Source organism: Phocoena phocoena, chromosome 11, assembly GCF_963924675.1.
Source record: "Phocoena phocoena chromosome 11, mPhoPho1.1, whole genome shotgun sequence".
NCBI lineage: Eukaryota > Metazoa > Chordata > Mammalia > Artiodactyla > Phocoenidae > Phocoena > Phocoena phocoena.
In genome coordinates, this window is record NC_089229.1 from 64,977,456 (window position 1) to 64,995,755 (window position 18,300).

The following is an 18,300-nucleotide window of genomic DNA, read 5'->3' on the forward strand; positions in this document are numbered from 1 at the left end:
GGAGATAGTAGATTCCCGCGTAGCTTATGGAATCAGTATGGTGCTTTGGCAGTGACTGGTGCTGTGTCGACAGCTGCAAAGCCAGCAGGACTGAGGGTGATGAAAGGCTCAGTGGAGGTACGGTTCTGGAGCTGGAGATGTGGGGAACAGACAGGGAAGGTTGCGGGGAGAAGGTGGGGTCTGAGCGGGCCTCAGAGGACAGGTGGGATCTGGTTAGGTGGGGGAGGGGTGACGACATTCTAACTGTCCTGAGTTGCAGAAGGGTAGTGAAGTGGAAATTGCTGTGACAGCAGTTCCCTAACAGCACAGCAAAACCCAGTGCTGTTCACGCAGGAGAGGTCGCAGGGAGAAGAGCAGTAGTGGACTTGTCATTTGGTGTGTTTCCTGGAGGATCTTACATTTTACATAATGACCCTGCAGCATTTAAACTTCACGTTTTGAAATAATCAGCTTGAGGGGTCAGAGAATAAAAGGGAACAGGCCGTCACGTAGCTGACTTGGGTAAAACTCACTTTAGGCCTCATTAGAATCCTTCTTTTGTTTATTATCTCTGGGGAATAGTGTAAATGAGGAAGATACGCCTGAGTTCCAGTGGTCTGGCTTAATCTACTTAAACTAATCTGCTTGCTTTACTGACCGACATTTAAAACCATCAAATTGAACATATTGATGATGACCCTGAGGCTGACGATGGGGGCAAATGTAGTTTCATGAAACCAAGGACATCCCTTGGGTGGTGTGGGGCCGATGAAATCAGGATAAAATATGCAACTTAATAAAGGTTGAGTATAGAAATAAGAAATATTGAAAAGTGTGTGAAAATGTCGTCAGTAATAAGAGATTCTCAGCTGCTAATACGCTACTGAAATACATCAAATGCTCTTCCAAGCCCTGTCCGATTGTCCTCCACTGATGAGCTTCCTGAGTTGCTTCCGGTCTGGGGTGGAGGCCTATTGTATTTGCATAGAGCAGAGCACAGCTGGGCGCAGGATAAACGCTCACTGAATGGAAGGGAGTGGAGCTGGAGACAGTTGTTGCTGTGTATTGTCCACAAACACCAGGCAAAAGTGACGCTGAATTAATTCAGTTTTACAAAAGGAGGGTTAAAAAAAAAACAGCCATTCTATAGCCAGAGTGGTGAAAACACACAAGGGTAGGTGACTCAATCGTTCCATTAATCATGTAGCAGAATGGAATTTGCAGCACCGTGTAGAATACGTCTGGAATTTTGTCCCGAAGAATCAGGACTATAGAGAACATACAGTTTTTATCACAGCAGTGTGCTCTGTGCTGTATAGTTTTCTTGACACTTAGTTGGTCCTCTTTGACCTTTGAAACTTGAGAGATTTAGGGCAGCACTTAGGTTAAATTATTTGCTCAAAGTCATGTGAATAGTGATGTAACTCAGAACTCTGTGCTGGTTCCAGAAACCCCTATCAGGTGTCCTCACGTGGAATCCAGTAATGATACGGACTTTACTGAGTCAAGTTTTACACCACAAACCATTGAGTGTGGACTCAATGGGAACTAGAACTAGTCTGCGTATCAGTGGGATATAAACATGCAATGTGTTTTCAAGAGGTGGTTTCCATAGCACATTACTTGGCTCATCATAGGAAGTTAATAAATATTTGCTGAATAAATGAATGAATGGATTCAAGTACTATAGAATGGGCTGAAGAATCCAGATGAAGAGCCTTTTAAGTTTGGCTCAAAGCACTTGCCTGAACGTCAAAGACCTTTTCATCGTCAATGGGGATTATTTCAGTTCTCTTTTACAGGACTGTGTTCAGAGAGCTCCTACCCGCAAACATTTTTTGAATACTAAATTAGTGTGGGAAGGGAATAGGAATTTTGTGGAACTCTCTTATTGGTCCTAACAGTTCAAACAGACTAGTGATACTGTTAGCTACCATTTGTATGCACTCTGTTGTGTGCTGGGCACTGTACCGGGGCTTTGCATATATCATCTCACTTAATGCTCACGATATGCTCAGAGAGATAGGCTGTCCTGTGAAGCTGGGAGTCCAACAGAGGTCAGACTGACTTAGACACTCTTACTTCTACGCTGCAGTCACAGCTGAACAATCTTCGTGATAACACAAGAGCAGGACCGGGGGAGAGGCAGGCTGGCAGCTGGGATTTCTTTACTACTGCCACTCCCTGGATCGTCAGAAAATAGCATGTACGTGGCCGAAAGCATAGGAGTCAAAATGAAAGTGAATTTATTGTTTATTGAGGTAACATTGGTTTATATATAACATTTTGTAAGTTTCATGTGTATAACATGTTTCTACTTCCATATACACTATAGTGTGTGCTCACCACCAAAATTCCATCTGTCACCATTCGGTTGACCCCTTTTACGCATTTTTCACACCCCAAAGCCAGTGCCCCATACTGACCATGTCAGAAGCCCCACCTTCCTACACCAAGCAGAGTCCCCTTTTCCAGTTTCGCAAGGTCTTTCTAGGGACCCGTAGGATGTGGAAGGGTATTCTTCCTTCAGTACTTTAGTGCATGGGACCTGTATCTAAAATAAATATCAGACCGGGCTTTGAAGAGGAAGAGACGTCCCAAAAATGCAGTCAGAACGCAGTGTGCAGGAATGTCTGTCTTTCCCTGGGCCAGAGAGAGGGAAGTTACATGTTTGTGTGTGTATGCACGCCCGCGTGTGCGGTGGGAAATGGCTGTGTCTGTATATGATAGTCGTGTGTTTTCACTACCAGCATACAGGGATACCTGTTTCTCTTCTATTTTCCCTGCCTCTCAGTTTCTACCATCAATAAATTGTTTTGCTATTTACTTTATAGAGTCCATTTACGTAATAAAATATAGTGATTTTGCTTTTTAGTCTCACTGGAATCATGGAATATGTATGTTCTGTGACATCAGAGCAAAAATTCATCAAGGCAGATCCTGAATTTTGGGAAAGGAGTGCATTTGCAGTGGCAAAAGGCCAAGTTGAGACCAAGAAATTGTCACTGTTTTGTGGTCATTGGCTTGATATCCCAAAGATTATATCATGTTCCATCCTCTCTTTCCTACTCTTTGTATGAAGCCTTTTGTGAGTGCTAAACATCCTGGAATTCTCTGTGATTAGTTACTTGCTCATTGGTCAGGTGGTAGTTTACTAGGATGGCAAGAGGACCAAAGGAAAGCACTCATGTATTTATTAGCCAGCAATAGATAGAGACCACTGATGTGCCAATCTGTTTCTCTAGCTACTGATCTTGTTTTAGCACCAGGAGACTACAATTCAAGACCCAAGCAGTGTTATCCAGAGAGTCTGGCAAGGGTGGAAGCTCTGCTTGGTTGTAGACTTGATCGTGTTCTCGGCTCTAGCCCTGGATTAGACAGTCACTGAGCAGTGCCAGAGGGCCCCTTGCCAGATACATCTCCCCACTGGCTTGCTGCAGTGCCTGGAAAACCTATTCTACACCTCTTGGAAACACAAACAGTTTTACTCGGCCCAGGCCTTATAATAGTTTGAATTTGAGTGAATCGGCCCATTAGCAGAGATAATTTTATCTGATAAAACCCACACCATCCTCATGCTTTGGAGATGAGGATTCTGCAAAACTCCAAAGGCAGGCCTTGGGACATCAAAGCCAAGGTGGAGTTTAGGGTAATCCGGAAGTGAAAAGGGTGATCTAACTGGGGAAATGGAGAAGCGTAAGGTAGGGAGCCTGCCGCCTCCCACAGGTTCAGAGCTTTGCCTGAGTGGGGCCTGGAGAAGCCGAGGTCCCGGGCTCACAACTTGACTTTGAGTATCCCTGAGTCTCCAGGGTGAGCGTTCTCCTGAGTCAGTTTAGTGCTACGCACTCCTAACTTACAGCTCTAGTTATTGTTACCTCAGTAACAGCTGGGCTGAGGTTAGTAGAGGGTGAGGATGCTGTAAGATGGCCCCCATCTGCCTTCAGTTCTACTGCAGACCAAACAGTAAGGCCATGTGAAGCCCCCAAGATGCAGAATCCAGAGAGGGTACCAGACTTAAATAGACTTAGGTATCATCACTAGGGCTCCAGCTCTAGGGGATCATTCATCATTTTGATGCCCCCAAACAACCTGAGCTGCCTCCTTGTGTCACTGGAAGACACCAGGCTTTAATGGGTCCCAGCGACAACCCAGCCCAGGGAGTGCTTACCCACGCACAAGTCCATCCTGACTGTTCCTTGTCAGCTCTTTTCTGGATGGCTGCTGTAGGCTTCCCTCACAGCCTCCAGGCTTCGCTCCTCCCCAGGCCGGTTTAATCCCATGTGTGGGTACAGGCCTCTCCGTTAGCTTCCCAAACTCAGCTGATACCGGAAGGCAGAGTTTAACAAAACGTTACCGAATACTTGAGGATGCCATTAGAGCATTAGGGGACAGAAAAGAGAACAGGCATCCCTGCTCCCGGAGCCCACTGCTTCTTTGCACTGGTGCCCCTTCTCCACTACGAGCTGCCTAAGTCAGGTGAAACAAGCCCAGTTCCAAACCTCACAGTTTATGAGCAAACCTCATAGTCTCTGCAGAGTTTCACTACTCTCTGTGAAGATGGGCCTTACATTTGAAGGCTCAGCGTCTCAGCCTGCAACCTCTGCACTTGGCACTTGTGTTATTCCTGCTTTCAGGACTTCCCTTGACCAAACCCCGAATTGTGTTTCCCAGAACAATGGGAGAATCTTCCCAAAGGAAAAAGAAAAGCCGGGAAACACACAAGAATGCAGAAATGCTTGTGAGTCCCCAAATGTTGGCTTCATTTTGATTTTGATTTTGTCTGTTACATTGGGTACCTGGGATTGGACTTTGCCCTTTTGACTCACCCTATCACCTTCTTTCCCATCCAAGAAAGCCTGATTTGGATAATCAGAGTCAGTCAAAATGTGGATTTCTAGTCTGTGGTAAAAACTCCAGCCTGCAGTCTGAAATGCTGCAGTCAGGTTGCACTGCCTATTTGCCATCTCATTTTTCATTTCATTTAATTGTCATTGCTTTTGATAGAGCAAACCAGAACAAAGTTTTCTCTAATATCGACCACATGAGAGCTTTGAGTCCAGGCTGGGTGGACATTCAGAGAAAGAGAAAATCATGTAAGGGAATGCGGCTCCTTAGATGAACTTGGAAGACAGTTTTAACAGGTCACCTTAACTAGCTGTAAATGACCTGAATTCTGGACTAAGATTTTCACTACCATAGTGATCAATATTGATTTTAATCATATTATCCTTAACATTTGTTAGAAGGAAAGCAAAGAGTCTCATTTTCACCTATAATTACTTTTCATAGATGTGCTTTTTACTCGGAGCTGTATTCATGTCATTTTTCAAGGGCTGCATTATTAGCTTTGATCCAGGAGATGGCAGTGTGCTTTTCATTTGGGGACTTGGACGTGAACTCTTACACCTTCTCCCATAAGCTGTCATGTATAATAGGACTGGTGCATTGTGAAATCCATGATGTAATATGTTCATTGGTCCACCACATTAAAACATTAATAAAAAATTAAATTGGAATATAGGAATGGGGTCATATTATAAATTCATAAAATTAATCTACTTATTTTTAGCAATCAAATAGTGAACACTTAATACTGGATATACCCACTGGATATTCAGTGGGTAAATAGAAATATAAAAAGCCATTATTACTTTAAAAAGCTTAAAACCTGAATGTGGACTCACAAGGCTAATAAAAATGAAACAGAAGACAGTTATATGTTAAATGAATTAGGAGTTAAGAGATTTCCATGGTCTAACATCACCAAGAGGACTTTTCAGAGGGAGTGGTAATTAAAAGAATGAGTAGGGACTTCTGGATAAAGAGGGTGGATTAAGCACCATCACTTTCCCCCCTCTCCTCAGATCCTACTAAAATAATAGTAAAGGATTACAAATAGGTAAATCACAAACAGCAAAAAGAAAGGCAACAGGGCATTAGGAAATAAGATATCAACAAATTTTGGAAAGATGAAGGTGGAAAGACTTATAAAAAGGATTTCCATGAAGGAACATAAGGAAAGTTTTTATCAAGTTGAAGAAAGTGCGTTTGATTTCTATTTTTCTCAAAGTTTTTTTTTTTTTTTTCAAATCAAAAATGGGTGTTAAATTTTTTTTCAAGTGCTTTTTTGGCACTACTGATCATGTGATTTTTTTTTTTCCATTAGCCTTTTAATATGGTGGAGCATATTGGTTGATTTTCAAATATTGAACTAGCCTTGCATCCCTGGGATAAATCCCTTTGGGTCATGGTATATAATTCTCTTTATATAATTCTGAGTTCTATTTGCTATTATTTTGTTAAGAATTTTTTTTTTACATCTATATTCATGAGGGATATTGGCCTGTGTTGTTCTTTCTCTCCCTTTCTTCCTTTCTCCTTTCCTTTCCTTTCATTTCCTTTCCTTTCCTCTTTCTTCCTTCTTTCCCTTTCTTCCTTTCTTCCTTTTCTTTCTTCCTTCCTTCCTTGCCTCCTTGCTTGTCTGGTTTTGGTACCAAGGTAATACTAACTTCACAAAATGAATTGGAAAATGTTCTTTCCTCTTTTATTTTCTACAAAAGATGGTGTACAAGTGGTGCTAATTCTTCTTCAAATGTTGGATCAAATTCTCTAGTGAAACTATCTAGGCCTGGAGATTTATTTTTTGGGAGTTTAAAATTACAAATTAAATTTCCTTAATATTATAGGGCTATTCAAATAATCTATTTAATATTGAGTGATATATGCTAATTTGTGGTTTTTGAGGTATCGATTGATCTCTTCATTGTTAATTTGTATGTATAAAGTTGTTTGTAGTATTCCCTTATTATCCTTATTATTTTAAAATTTGTTGAGGTTTGTTTTATAACCCAGGATATGGTAAATGATTTGTGGGAACTTGAGATAAAACTATGGATTCTGCTGTTGTTAAGTGTATATTTTATAAATTCCTACCTGTTGGTTGATGGTATTGAGTTTTTCCATGTCTTTGCTGGTTTTTTGCCTAGATATTTTATCAATTTTTGAGAGGAGTTTTGAAGTCTCTATAATTGGGAATCTGTCAATTTCTCATTTCAGTTCTATCAGTTTTTGCTTCATATATTTTGTAGCTCTGCTCTTGGTACATGTACGTTTAGGATTGCTGTGTCTTCTTGGTGGTTTGATTACTTTGTCATTATGTAATGTCTCTTCTTGTTTCTAATAATTTTCTTTGTTCTAAAATTTACTTTGCTTGATATTAATATAGCCATTCCTGCACTCCTTTGATTTATGTTAGCATAATATGCCTTTTTCCATCCTTTCAACCTTCTTATATCATTATACTTGAAGTGAGTTTCTTGTAGACAGCATATAGTTAGGTCATGGTTTATAATCCAACCAGCTAATCTCTTTTTAATTCATATATTTAGACCATTTATATTTAATGTAATTATCAATATGTTAGGACATAAGTGGCATTTTATTTTTTTGTTTTCTGTTTGTTCTATTTTTTTTCATTTCTTTTTTGCCCCTTGCCTTCCTGTATGCTTCTGGAATCTATTTTAAAATTCCATTTTGATTTATCTTTTTAAAAAGTATATCTTTTAATATAGCTCTTTTATTGGTTCTCTAAATATTACATTATATATATGTATATATACGTATATATGTATATATACACATATATATGTGTGTGTGTGTAAATAAAACATTGCAGTCTACTGGTGGTGTCATTTTACCAGTTCAAGTGAAGTATAGAAACCTTACCTCTCTTCATATCCCTTTACCCTTCCCTATTTATAATATAACAATCTTAAATATTTCCTCTACATACATTTAGAACCATACCAGACAATGCTATAAATTCTGCTTCAACCTTCAAACATAATTTAGAAAACTCAAGTGGAGGAAAGCCTGTTATATTTACTTAGTTCCTTAATATTCCGAGGTTCCTCCTTGTATAGAGAAATTTCTTTAGCTATTCTTTTTGGGTAGGTTTCCTGGTAAGACTTTAGCTTTCCTTTATCTTAGAAATTTTTTATATCCATGTCATTGCTGAAGGATATTTTCACTGGATGTAGGATTCTTGGTTGACACTTCTTTTCTTTTGGCACTGAAAAATATAATACCACTCCTTTAGCCTCCATGATTTATGACGAGAAATCTGCTGTCATTGTTATTTTCCTATATGTGAGTTGTCATTTTTCTCTGGCTGCTTTCAAGATTTTTTCTTTGTTTTTAGTTTTCAGAAGTTTAATTATGATGTGTCTTGGTATGGATTTCTTCAGGTTTATCCTGTTTGGCATTTGCTTAGCTTCTTGAATCTGTAGGTCTTTTTCTCCTGGGAAATTTGGGAAGTTTTCAGCTATTATTTCCTTTTTTTTTTTTTTTTTTTTTTTTTTTTTGTGGTACGCGGGCCTCTCACTGTTGTGGCCTCTCCCATTGCGGAGCACAGGCTCTGGACGCGCAGGCTCAGTGGCCATGGCTCACGGGCCCAGCCACTCCGTGGCATGTGGGATCTTCCTGGACCGGGGCACGAACCCGCGTCCCCCGCATCGGCAGGCAGACTCTCAACCACTGCGCCACCAGGGAAGCCCTTCAGCCATTATTTCTTAGAGTCCTTTTTCAGTCCTGCCATTTTTCTCCTTGCCTTGAGACTCAAATTACATAAATGTTAGATCTTTTTTTAAAAAAATAATCCCACAGATCTTTGAGACTATTTTTGTCTCTCTTCTCCATTTTTCAGGTTAATTTCTAATGTATTGTCTTTCAGTTCACTGTTTCTCTCCTGTTTTCTCCTTTTGCTGTTAAGCGCATCCACTGAGATTTTTATTTCAGTCAATTGTATTTTTCAGTTCCAAAATTTCCATTTGGTTTTTCTTTATATCTTTTATTTCCTATTTTTATTTGTTTGAAGCATATTTGTAGTTGCTTGTTGAAGCATTTTTATTGTGGCTGCTTTAAAATCAGGTCATATTAATAACTCTGAAATCTCTGTGTGGGCATCTATTGTCTTTTTCATTCAGTTTGAATACTTTCTATTTCTTTGTATAATGAATTATTTTATTGAAACCTGGACATTTTCATATTACATATGAGGTTCTGGACCTTATTTAATCCTTATTTTAAAAACTGATTTAATCTGACACTTCTCTGGCAGCAGGGGTGGGGTGGGGTAGGAGAGTGGGGAGGAACACCGCCACCCTGTTACTGTCAGATGGAGGTAGAAATCTGTGTTCTCCATTCAGCCTCCTAAGTGGTGGGGGTGAGAGTGAGGATTCCTCCTTACTGGTGTGTGGAGATGGGAGTGTTGTTTCCCACTGCGGTCTCCACTGACACTGTGGTAAGGGCAGTCTTTTTATTGCTGAGTGGTGTTGAAAGTCCTGATTCTCCATCAGGCCTCCTCCTCTTCTGACCCCATCCCAGTGGGGAGGGAGAATGGGTACCTCATTATTGCTGGGTGGGGGTAGAAGTCCATTTGCCCCCTGTGGTCTCCATGAATACCATGAGGGTTGGGGTGTTTGTTACTGGCCAGTGGGGGTAAAATTCCTGGCTTCCTACTTGGCCTTTTCTTATACCAGCCCCTTGGGTATCAGAGCTCCTCATTAGAGCCTTACAAGGGTGGGAGATTAGGCTTCCTACTTGGTTTTGATGGTGTGGATGAGAGTGGGGCCACAGATTTTTCTGCAGTGTTTGCCTGGAGTAGAATAGGTATTATCTAAAAGTTTCTGTCTTGGGACTTCCCTGGTGGCCCAGTGGGTAAGACTCCGTGCTCCCGATACAGGGGGCCCGGGGTTCAATCCCTGGTCAGGGAACTAGATCCCGCATGCATGCCGCAACTAAGAGTCCACATGCCACAACTAAAAGATCCCACCTACCTCAGTGAAGACTAAGACCTGGTGCAGCCAAAATAAATAAATAAATATTTTTAAAAAATTAAAAGTTTCTGTCTTGCTTGGCTGTTCCTTTCCTAGTCTTTTGGTTAGAGAGAGCACGCTTTTGGGGAAATTTTTTTGGTCTGTGCACCCTGGTGTTTCTGGATTGCTATCCTCATTAGCCCCGCATTTGGGATATACGAGGCAAATGGAAAGCCCAGGGTATTCACCACTGTGTTCTTTGGGTCCCAGAGTCCCTAGCTGATCTGCCTCCTCTCTACTTTTTAGAGTCTTCTTATATTTGATTTATAAATAATGTCCAGGATTTTTAATTGTACTTAGCAGGAGAAATAGGGGAAAGTACACCTACTGCTAGTTGTTTGAAAATATTTTCTGTACTTTCAAACTTAATCTCACCCAGAAGCAAGTCAAAATCTCCACATCAAGCTTGGTTCCTTACTTTCCTTCATTTTCCACAGTCGGTCCTCTTGGCTCTATCTCTGAAACGTATTCAGATCCTCTCCTCTCCATCTTCGCTTCTGTCAGCCAAGGTCCAGTCATCATCTCCTTCCTAGATTACTACAGTCAGGAGCAAGCACTTGTTAGAGTGAACTTTTAAAAATATAAATCACTTCACGTCACTACCCTGATTAAGAAACTCTTAAAACCAGTTGGTTTTTCATTGTACCTTGAATAAAATATGAATTCCTTATCCTAGTCTATTAAGTCCCCAAATAATCTACCCCATACCTACCTCTCCAACCTCATCTCCTCCACTCCTCTCTTAAGTAAAAATGCTCTCATCATACTTACCTCATTTTCCTCTCATATAGACTTCTAACTTGTACCTGCCTCAGGGTATGAACTTGCCATTGGAGTGCTCTTTTTCCAAATCTTCACAGGTTTTTTTGGTCACGTGGATTCCCACTTAAACGTCGCCTCTGAGAAGCCTCTCCCACCACCTCCCTTGCCCAAGTAACTTTCTGTATCAACACCCTGTTGAATTTTCTGCAAAGCATTTTATCACTAGCAATTTTTGTTATATTTATTTGTGTACTAGCCATCAGCTGTCTTCTCCCTCTGAGATATAAACTCTGTGACATCAGGGTCATTGCTTATCGTGTCTACTGAGATTCGCTGGGGACATAGTATCTAAATAATTTTTATTGAATGGATGAATTTAATCAATTCCTAGTAAGCTAATGACGTACAAGGGTTTATGTTGGGTGCAAGGTAATATTTTACATCTGACATATCATTGAACCTGAATGTTGATGTTTTGTTGTAGACATCTTTGTCACCTATAAAGGAGGAGATGGAAGCTTGAAGAGATCCAGTCCTTCCCCCAAAGTTAATGAGTTTGATTCCACCAACATTTACAGGGGGCACACTTTCATGCCAGGCACAGTGCATGATACCAGGGATACAAATGTGAATAAAGCAGGGCTCTTGCCATCTAATTGCGCACAGTCTGGTGTGGAGACAGAGCACGGACCACTAACTGTACTGTAACGTGCTGGGTGAATAGACTGTGGTCAGCCTTATGCCAAAAGTAGGAACAAAACATTAGGAGATAAAGAATTGTGTGACTAATTTTGCTGGATGGTTGGATGAAGATTTTGAAAAGCTTTACAGAATAGATGGCATTTGAGCTAGGCCTGCAAAGATGAACGGGCTTTTGCCAGGTGCAGAAAGGGTGATAAGAGCTTTCCAGACAGAGAGAAGAGGAGATGTGAAGGCAGAGGGGCTTGAAAGAGGACACATCCTGGCTAGTTAGCTGTTTGAGAGCAGGCTGGACTTTCACAGCACTTATGAAAGCATTAAAGTGAATCAGGCTGCACGACTGAATGAATAGACTTTCATTCTTTTCTGAGTTAATGAAGTTTTGATCTACCTCCAAGGGTCAGTAAAAGTTTGCTTTGTCTAAAATTGTATTTCCAAAGCTTTATGTAGTTTTTCTTCCGTCAGCCTCTTCTATCTGAGTGAACTATGGTAGCACCATGAAGAAGGGGAGCTAGGGCATGGTAAACTCACCAACAGCCCTGGTTTGCCTGTTCTGCAGGCTTGGTATAGGGTGATGTGCTGTAGTTAGGAGAAGGCTCTCTTACCTTCTGCCCACATGACCACGTAGCATGGAATCTCAGAACTAGAAATTCTTTGCCATGGATTCAGCTTTGGTGGCTGGAACACAAATATCCCTGGGAAGAGAAACACATAAAACTGTTAACGGGTATTAGCACCTTCATGAGAATGAATGTGTGAGCATCTTCCTCTGTGCTAGCCAGTGTCCTTAGGGAACCAAGGGAATGCGCGTTTGGTTGTAGGGGAAGGACGAGAAGGTTGAGTACTGAATTGTGCCAGATATGGAGCCTGGCGCTTTTTGCATTTTAATTTTCTCAGCACTGTTCTCTTAATTTTGGAGACTGGCCCAGTGAGGCACGTAGAGGTTAGGTAGCTTGCCTGAGGCCACACTGCTAGCGGTAGTAAAGCTGGAATTCAAAACCAGTTCTGCTTCTAAAGCTGTGCCGCCTCTCTGCATCTGCCTCTCTCAGTATCGCGTGACGTCACGTGGGGGTGGGGCAGTGGTGAGCACGGTAGGAAAAAATGATAAAGATGTAGAATGCGGAGGTCAAAGTTCACTCCGGTCACAGGCACACTATGGGCTGAACCTGAGAAGAGTACTGCCTCTCTAGGCCAGGTGTTGTCTCTTTGACCATATCTATGTGCTATCTGTCTACAGCACTTGGAAGTGTAGAAGCATTGTCTGGATAGGCTGATAAAATTCTCAGCCAAATAAGAATATGCCAAACGACTATTTAAAGGGGCCTGCATGCTTGCTTTACAGTGAGTCCGTGGCTTGGAGATAATCAGAAAACCGTTTTCATCAGATGGCATATCACAGACGAGAAAAGCAGTGTGAAGGAAGAGAGTCGGGCAAACGGTGTCAGCTACAGACTGGCTGAAGCCCTTCGTCCCCCATCCTTGGGAAGGCTGGTGTGATTCTTCACCAAGTTCCCTTCCTGCTTATGCTCAGGGCGCCTTGGAAGCAGCAAGCATGGCTCTGCAGAATCTGTCACCCCAGAACGAGAACTGCACTCCACAGGGAAATGGCGTCCTCCCATACGTTACACGTTTTGTCCTCCGGAGATGGAAGAGGATGGTGCGTGTAGCCAAACAAGGAAGCTGTTACGCAGATCGTGAATAGGGGAACCGCACACACGCACCCAGCAATGACACATTCATCTCCTACGCCTTATACAGGTGTTCCACAAAAGGCAAAAAGCCTTTGATTTGTGGTTCTCCATTTCTGCTGTGTCTCTGGAGTTTCTAGCCACCAGTCAGGCTCGCAGGGGAGAGCAGAGGTGGGAGGAAGAACACTCTGTATCCTGGGTCGATACAGGATCCACCATTCTGTACCTCCTTCCTTAGAGCCGGAAGCTGGGTATTGTTCTTTCAGTGACTATTACATGTACCTTGAACACATCGCTAAGTGCTGTAGAATTGGTGGTAAAGGAGAAGTTGGCTGTGTATTACATGGTAAATAGAACCTCACTTCCATAAAGACACAGACCTACTAGAGAATGGACTTGAGGACACGGGGAGGGGGAAGGGTAAGCTGGGACGAGGTGAGAGAGTGGCATGGACATATATACAGTACCAAACATAAAATAGATAGCTAGTGGGAAGCAGCCGCATAGCACAGGGAGATCAGCTCGGTGCTTTGTGACCACCTAGAGGGGTGGGATAGGGAGGGTGGAAGGGAGGGAGACGCAAGAGGGAAGAGATATGGGAACATATGTATATGTATAACTGATTCACTTTGTTATAAAGCAGAAACTGACACACCATTGTAAAGTAATTATACTCCAATAAAGATGTTAAAAAACAAAACAAAACCAAAAAACCTCACTTCCAGCATCAGGTAGAATCTCCTTGTTCCCTTCCCCTTAGCCACATGAGCTTCCTTTCTATTTCTTGAACACACCTTAAGCCGTTGCCTGGCCTTCTCTTCCCTCCTCATCCTGCAGGTCCCAGCCCAAAGGTTACCTCTTCATTGAGGTCTTCCCCACACAGACTGAAGTCACTCTTTCCCTCCCGGCCACACAACTGCTTTAGTCATTCTCTAGCATATTCGCTTCATCTATTGCAACCTTAGCCTTTATCAGTTTTTGGATTATCTTTTTCATTTATCAGTTACTGTTTCTTGTCTGTTTTCTAACCTCTAGAATGTTAGTTTCTTGCAAATGGGACCCTTGCCTGTTTTATTCCTAGCATATAGCTTAGAATAATCTATAGTAGTTCAATAAATATTTGTGGATGAATGAACAACACTGTTGCTGCTTTTGGGCTTAGACTCAAGATTCAGACAGCCAGGAGTTTGAATTCTGGCTCTGGCGCTCATGACCCAGAGTTTCAGAACTTCAGATTTTTCATCTTTCAAAAGGAGTTAATAATAGCACTTACTTCAGAGTTGAAGTGAGGATTAAGTGAGATAATTTGTCTGAAGTGCTTGGCATTGGTTTTGCAACATAGTCAGGGACAATAAAGGTGTTTTCTTATTATGGGGAGCAAACCTGTAAATGTAAAGAATGCGGTAAAATGTAATAAATGGGGTGAGAGGGGAGGTGAAGGGTAGGTTGCCTCAATGACATTAAGGTGAGACCTGTTTCAGACAGATTTCACTGAGGAGCCGTATCCATCTAGTTACACCCATGACCGAGATCAGCAAACCCCTCTGAAGGAGAGACGTTAGTGACGAGAGTCCTCACTGGCACCACAGTACCAGAAGGATCATACCTGAGCTCTCGTCCACTTACCTACAGCCCGAGAATCAGGCTCTTTGTTACAGGGGAGGCAGCAGCCCCAAAGCAGTGAGCACACTTTGATTAGGGATGCTGATGAATGACTTTGATAATGTGATGTCGTTGAGATGGCTTTCTCTCATTTGGAGCCTGGGTCACGTATTGGAAGAAGCATACTAACCCTTTATCTGCTGTCGGTTCAGATCTCAGGCTTCCTTCTGCATGCTCTATCTAAATTAGATCTCCAGTCCACTGGGGAGCCCTCTGGCTTTTACCTATTTTTGGAACAGTAGTCAAGACTTGGATCTCCCTTAAAGGAGGCCCCAGGCTCCTGCTGTGGCCGGGGCTCCCCCAGGCTCCGCCTGCTCGGCACATTCAGCCAGACCAAGGTGCCTCTGAGAGTTTGTTTCTTTTTTTTCTGCCGCCGGGTAATTGTTCAGCAAGTGCCACCAGTGGTGTCTCAAAGCCAAGCCCTTGTCCATCAGCATTTCCAGGACCTCCCCCACAGGCTCTGAAGCCAGAGGTCCAAGGACAGCAGAGGAGGTCCTGCCTTTCATGCTTGTGTGACTCTTTTTTGGATGAGTAAATAGACTCCCACAAAGAACGACACGTAACAGCAAGCTAGAGGTGTAGTAATGGCTATGGAAGCTCAGATTTATGTGCTGGATTGAGAATGTTGTCAAAGGTCAGCTGTGAACAGTCCTGGACCCTGTTGCTATTTTCAGTAACACATGGGTAGAGCTGGGGTGGGGGGTAACTGATGGTGCTTTTTGACTGGCTATAGTTACTAGTTAATGAAAGTTGCCAATGTATTTTACAATTTCTGGGTTCACTGGGCTGCTCACATCATACCTTTAGTTTGACTTTTCTTTTTGCTGGAGAACACCCTTTAGTAGTTTCTATATAGAGAGCGTGTGGGTGGTGAAAAAAATCTTTTCGTTTTCGTATATTTAAAATGTGTTTATTTTACCCTTTAATGATCATTTAGCAGGATACATAGTTTTTGTTACACTTTCTTTTAGTACTTTGGAGACACTGTTCTGTTGTCTTCTGGCATCCATTGCTGCCACGGAAAAGACTGAGCATGGATTATATTCTGGAGACAAAGGAGAGCCTTTAGAGGGATTTGAGTTCAGATGTAATTTGATGAGTCGGCTTTTAGAAAATTGGTCTGGGTGCAAATATGCGAGATTATATTAATTTTAATTGCAGAGTTGTAGACAGCAGTGTATTGAGTGAAAAATGTTACATAAACATTTTATTTACAAAAGCATAACTCTTACATTATGTTGTGGCAGAAGACTATTTTAAGATACCAACAGAGTTTTCTTTTCTCCCTGAATTTCCTTCTGTCTCTTTTGCATGTAAGCAATTAGTTGGTCCTGTGCTCCTTGTCAGAGGGAAGCGGATGGGGTAGAGGTATATAAGTGTGGGAATCCTTTTTTTTAGTTTATAAAGCAATTTACTTTTACATATATATGTATATTTGTTAAGGTCATAATCATTATTTATGAGAGTTTGAATATTGGCCTTTACTATGTTATATAAAGTAATGTGTAGTGAAGTATGGATAAGAACACTTGCTTTTCGTGTTCAAGTTTGGTTTTCTTGGAATGTTACAAGATTATATTGTGAAATGTAATTTGGGTAATAATAGGCAAAAACCTGCTTAGTTGTGGGCTACATAGAGCCAGAAAAAAGTAAAAACAATAAAGCTTCATGGTTAAAATGAGGATTCTGGCTTCAAAATCCAGGGGTGGGAATTTTCTTGACTTTTTTTTTTCAAAAGACTAAACTCCGAGGAACAGGGAAGCGATTCTGAAGAATAGATAGAAGTTCCCGGTCAGACACTGAAGGGAGGTGTGATCTCTCAAGGACTAGAAAAGAAAAATCTCCATCTTGTCCCCAGGGTGGGCAGAGGGGGGTGAGAGGTGGTGAGAGCAGGGAGAACCTGCACCCTGCTCCCAATCAGAGCCCACAGTCAGGGCCTGCAGAGGCAGCCAGGCTCCCGGGCTCGGCACAAGGAGGATGTGGCCTCCGGCAGCTCCCCAAAGGCCTGGGACTTCGTGTCCCTGCAGCATCAGCGCTTGGGATTTCAGCAGCGCCTAATGTGAGCAGACAGCAGGGTCACGAGAGGGAACACTGACCCCACAGCAACCTGACGCTGGCTCGCATTCCAGGATTGTGGCTGAGTAGGAAGCCTACACTTCCCTGTGTGTCTCCTTTGCTCTCACGCTATGACCTCAGTCACAACACTGCTGACACCAGGTATGGGTTTGTTTTTTCCCATACCACGCAATTCTCTGATACCAGCCGGGTGACCTACAAGTTAACTGACACCATCTATGCGGAGATAGCGTCAGATCCTGCAGGTTAAGGTTTCAGTCCCACGAGACTGCCTTCCATCCACTTCGGCTGCCCATCACAAGTGGGTGGTCCCCAGGTTATCCGCAACTTCCATCCAACTTGGCTACAGATCAGGGGTTCCCATGATCTCCTCCCCCTTGGATTTGAATGTTTGCTAGAGTGGCTCGTAGAACTCCGGGAAACACTTACTTTAGGATAAGATAAAGGATACAGATGAACAGCCAGATGAAGAGATCCAAAGGGTGAGGTCTGGGAGGGTCCGGGAGCACAGGAACTTCCTTCCCTGTGGAGTTGGAGTTGGGGTGCGTCACCCCTCCAGTACGTGGTATGGATGTGTTCACCAGTCTGGAAGCTCTCTGAACACCATGCTTTGGGACACAGGTGTGGTCAATTCTTAACTCCATGTCCAGCCCCTCTCTCCTCTCTGGAGAATGAAGGGGCGGGGCTGAAAATTCCAAGCTTCTAATGGTGGCTCGGTCTTTCCGGTGACCAGCCCCCATCCAGGAGCCCACCCAGAGTTGCCTCGTTAGAACAAAAGACGCTACTATCACTTAGGAAATTCCAAGGGATTTAGACACTCCGTGTCAGAGACCAGAGTCAAAGGCCAACTATGAGAGCAAAAGATGCTCCTAGGCTTTTATCGCTCAGGAAATTACAAGGGTTTTAGGAGCTGTGTGCCAGGAACTGGGACAGAGACCAATGTTTATTTTTTGATCACTTCACTATGGCGGCACATCCCAGGGAGAGGGTTGAGAAGTAGTGCTTCCACTGTTCTGGGAGGAGGGGGATTTAAAATAGAAACTAAGTTGAGTTATAAAAAGAAAGGTATAATTTTTGACCCCAGGGTATATGGCTTGAGATTCATAGTGGCTACAAGGTTAATTTAGCTATAGTGACAAATATTAGTTTACTTGACTATGAGTATCTGCTAGAGGCAGCTTTTTTTTTATCATTACACAGGCGTCTCACTGCTGTGGCCTCTCCCGTTGTGGAGCACAGGCTCCGGACGCGCAGGCTCAGCGGCCATGGCTCACGGGCCCCGCCGCTCCGCGGCATGTGGGATCTTCGCGGACCGGGGCACGAACCCGTGTCCCCTGCATCGGCAGGCGGACTCTCAACCACTGCGCCACCAGGGAAGCCCTTTTTGTGAGCATTTTTGAAGAGTAAAGAATTTTCCTGAATCTCGGCCCATTCTATAAACTCAGAAGAAATTAACGGCTGATGCCTACATTTTACCCCAGGCAAAAACATCCTTCATATACAAACTATGGATTCACTGCAGCCCTAGATGTATTACTAGCCCGAGGGTAAAACTCTTC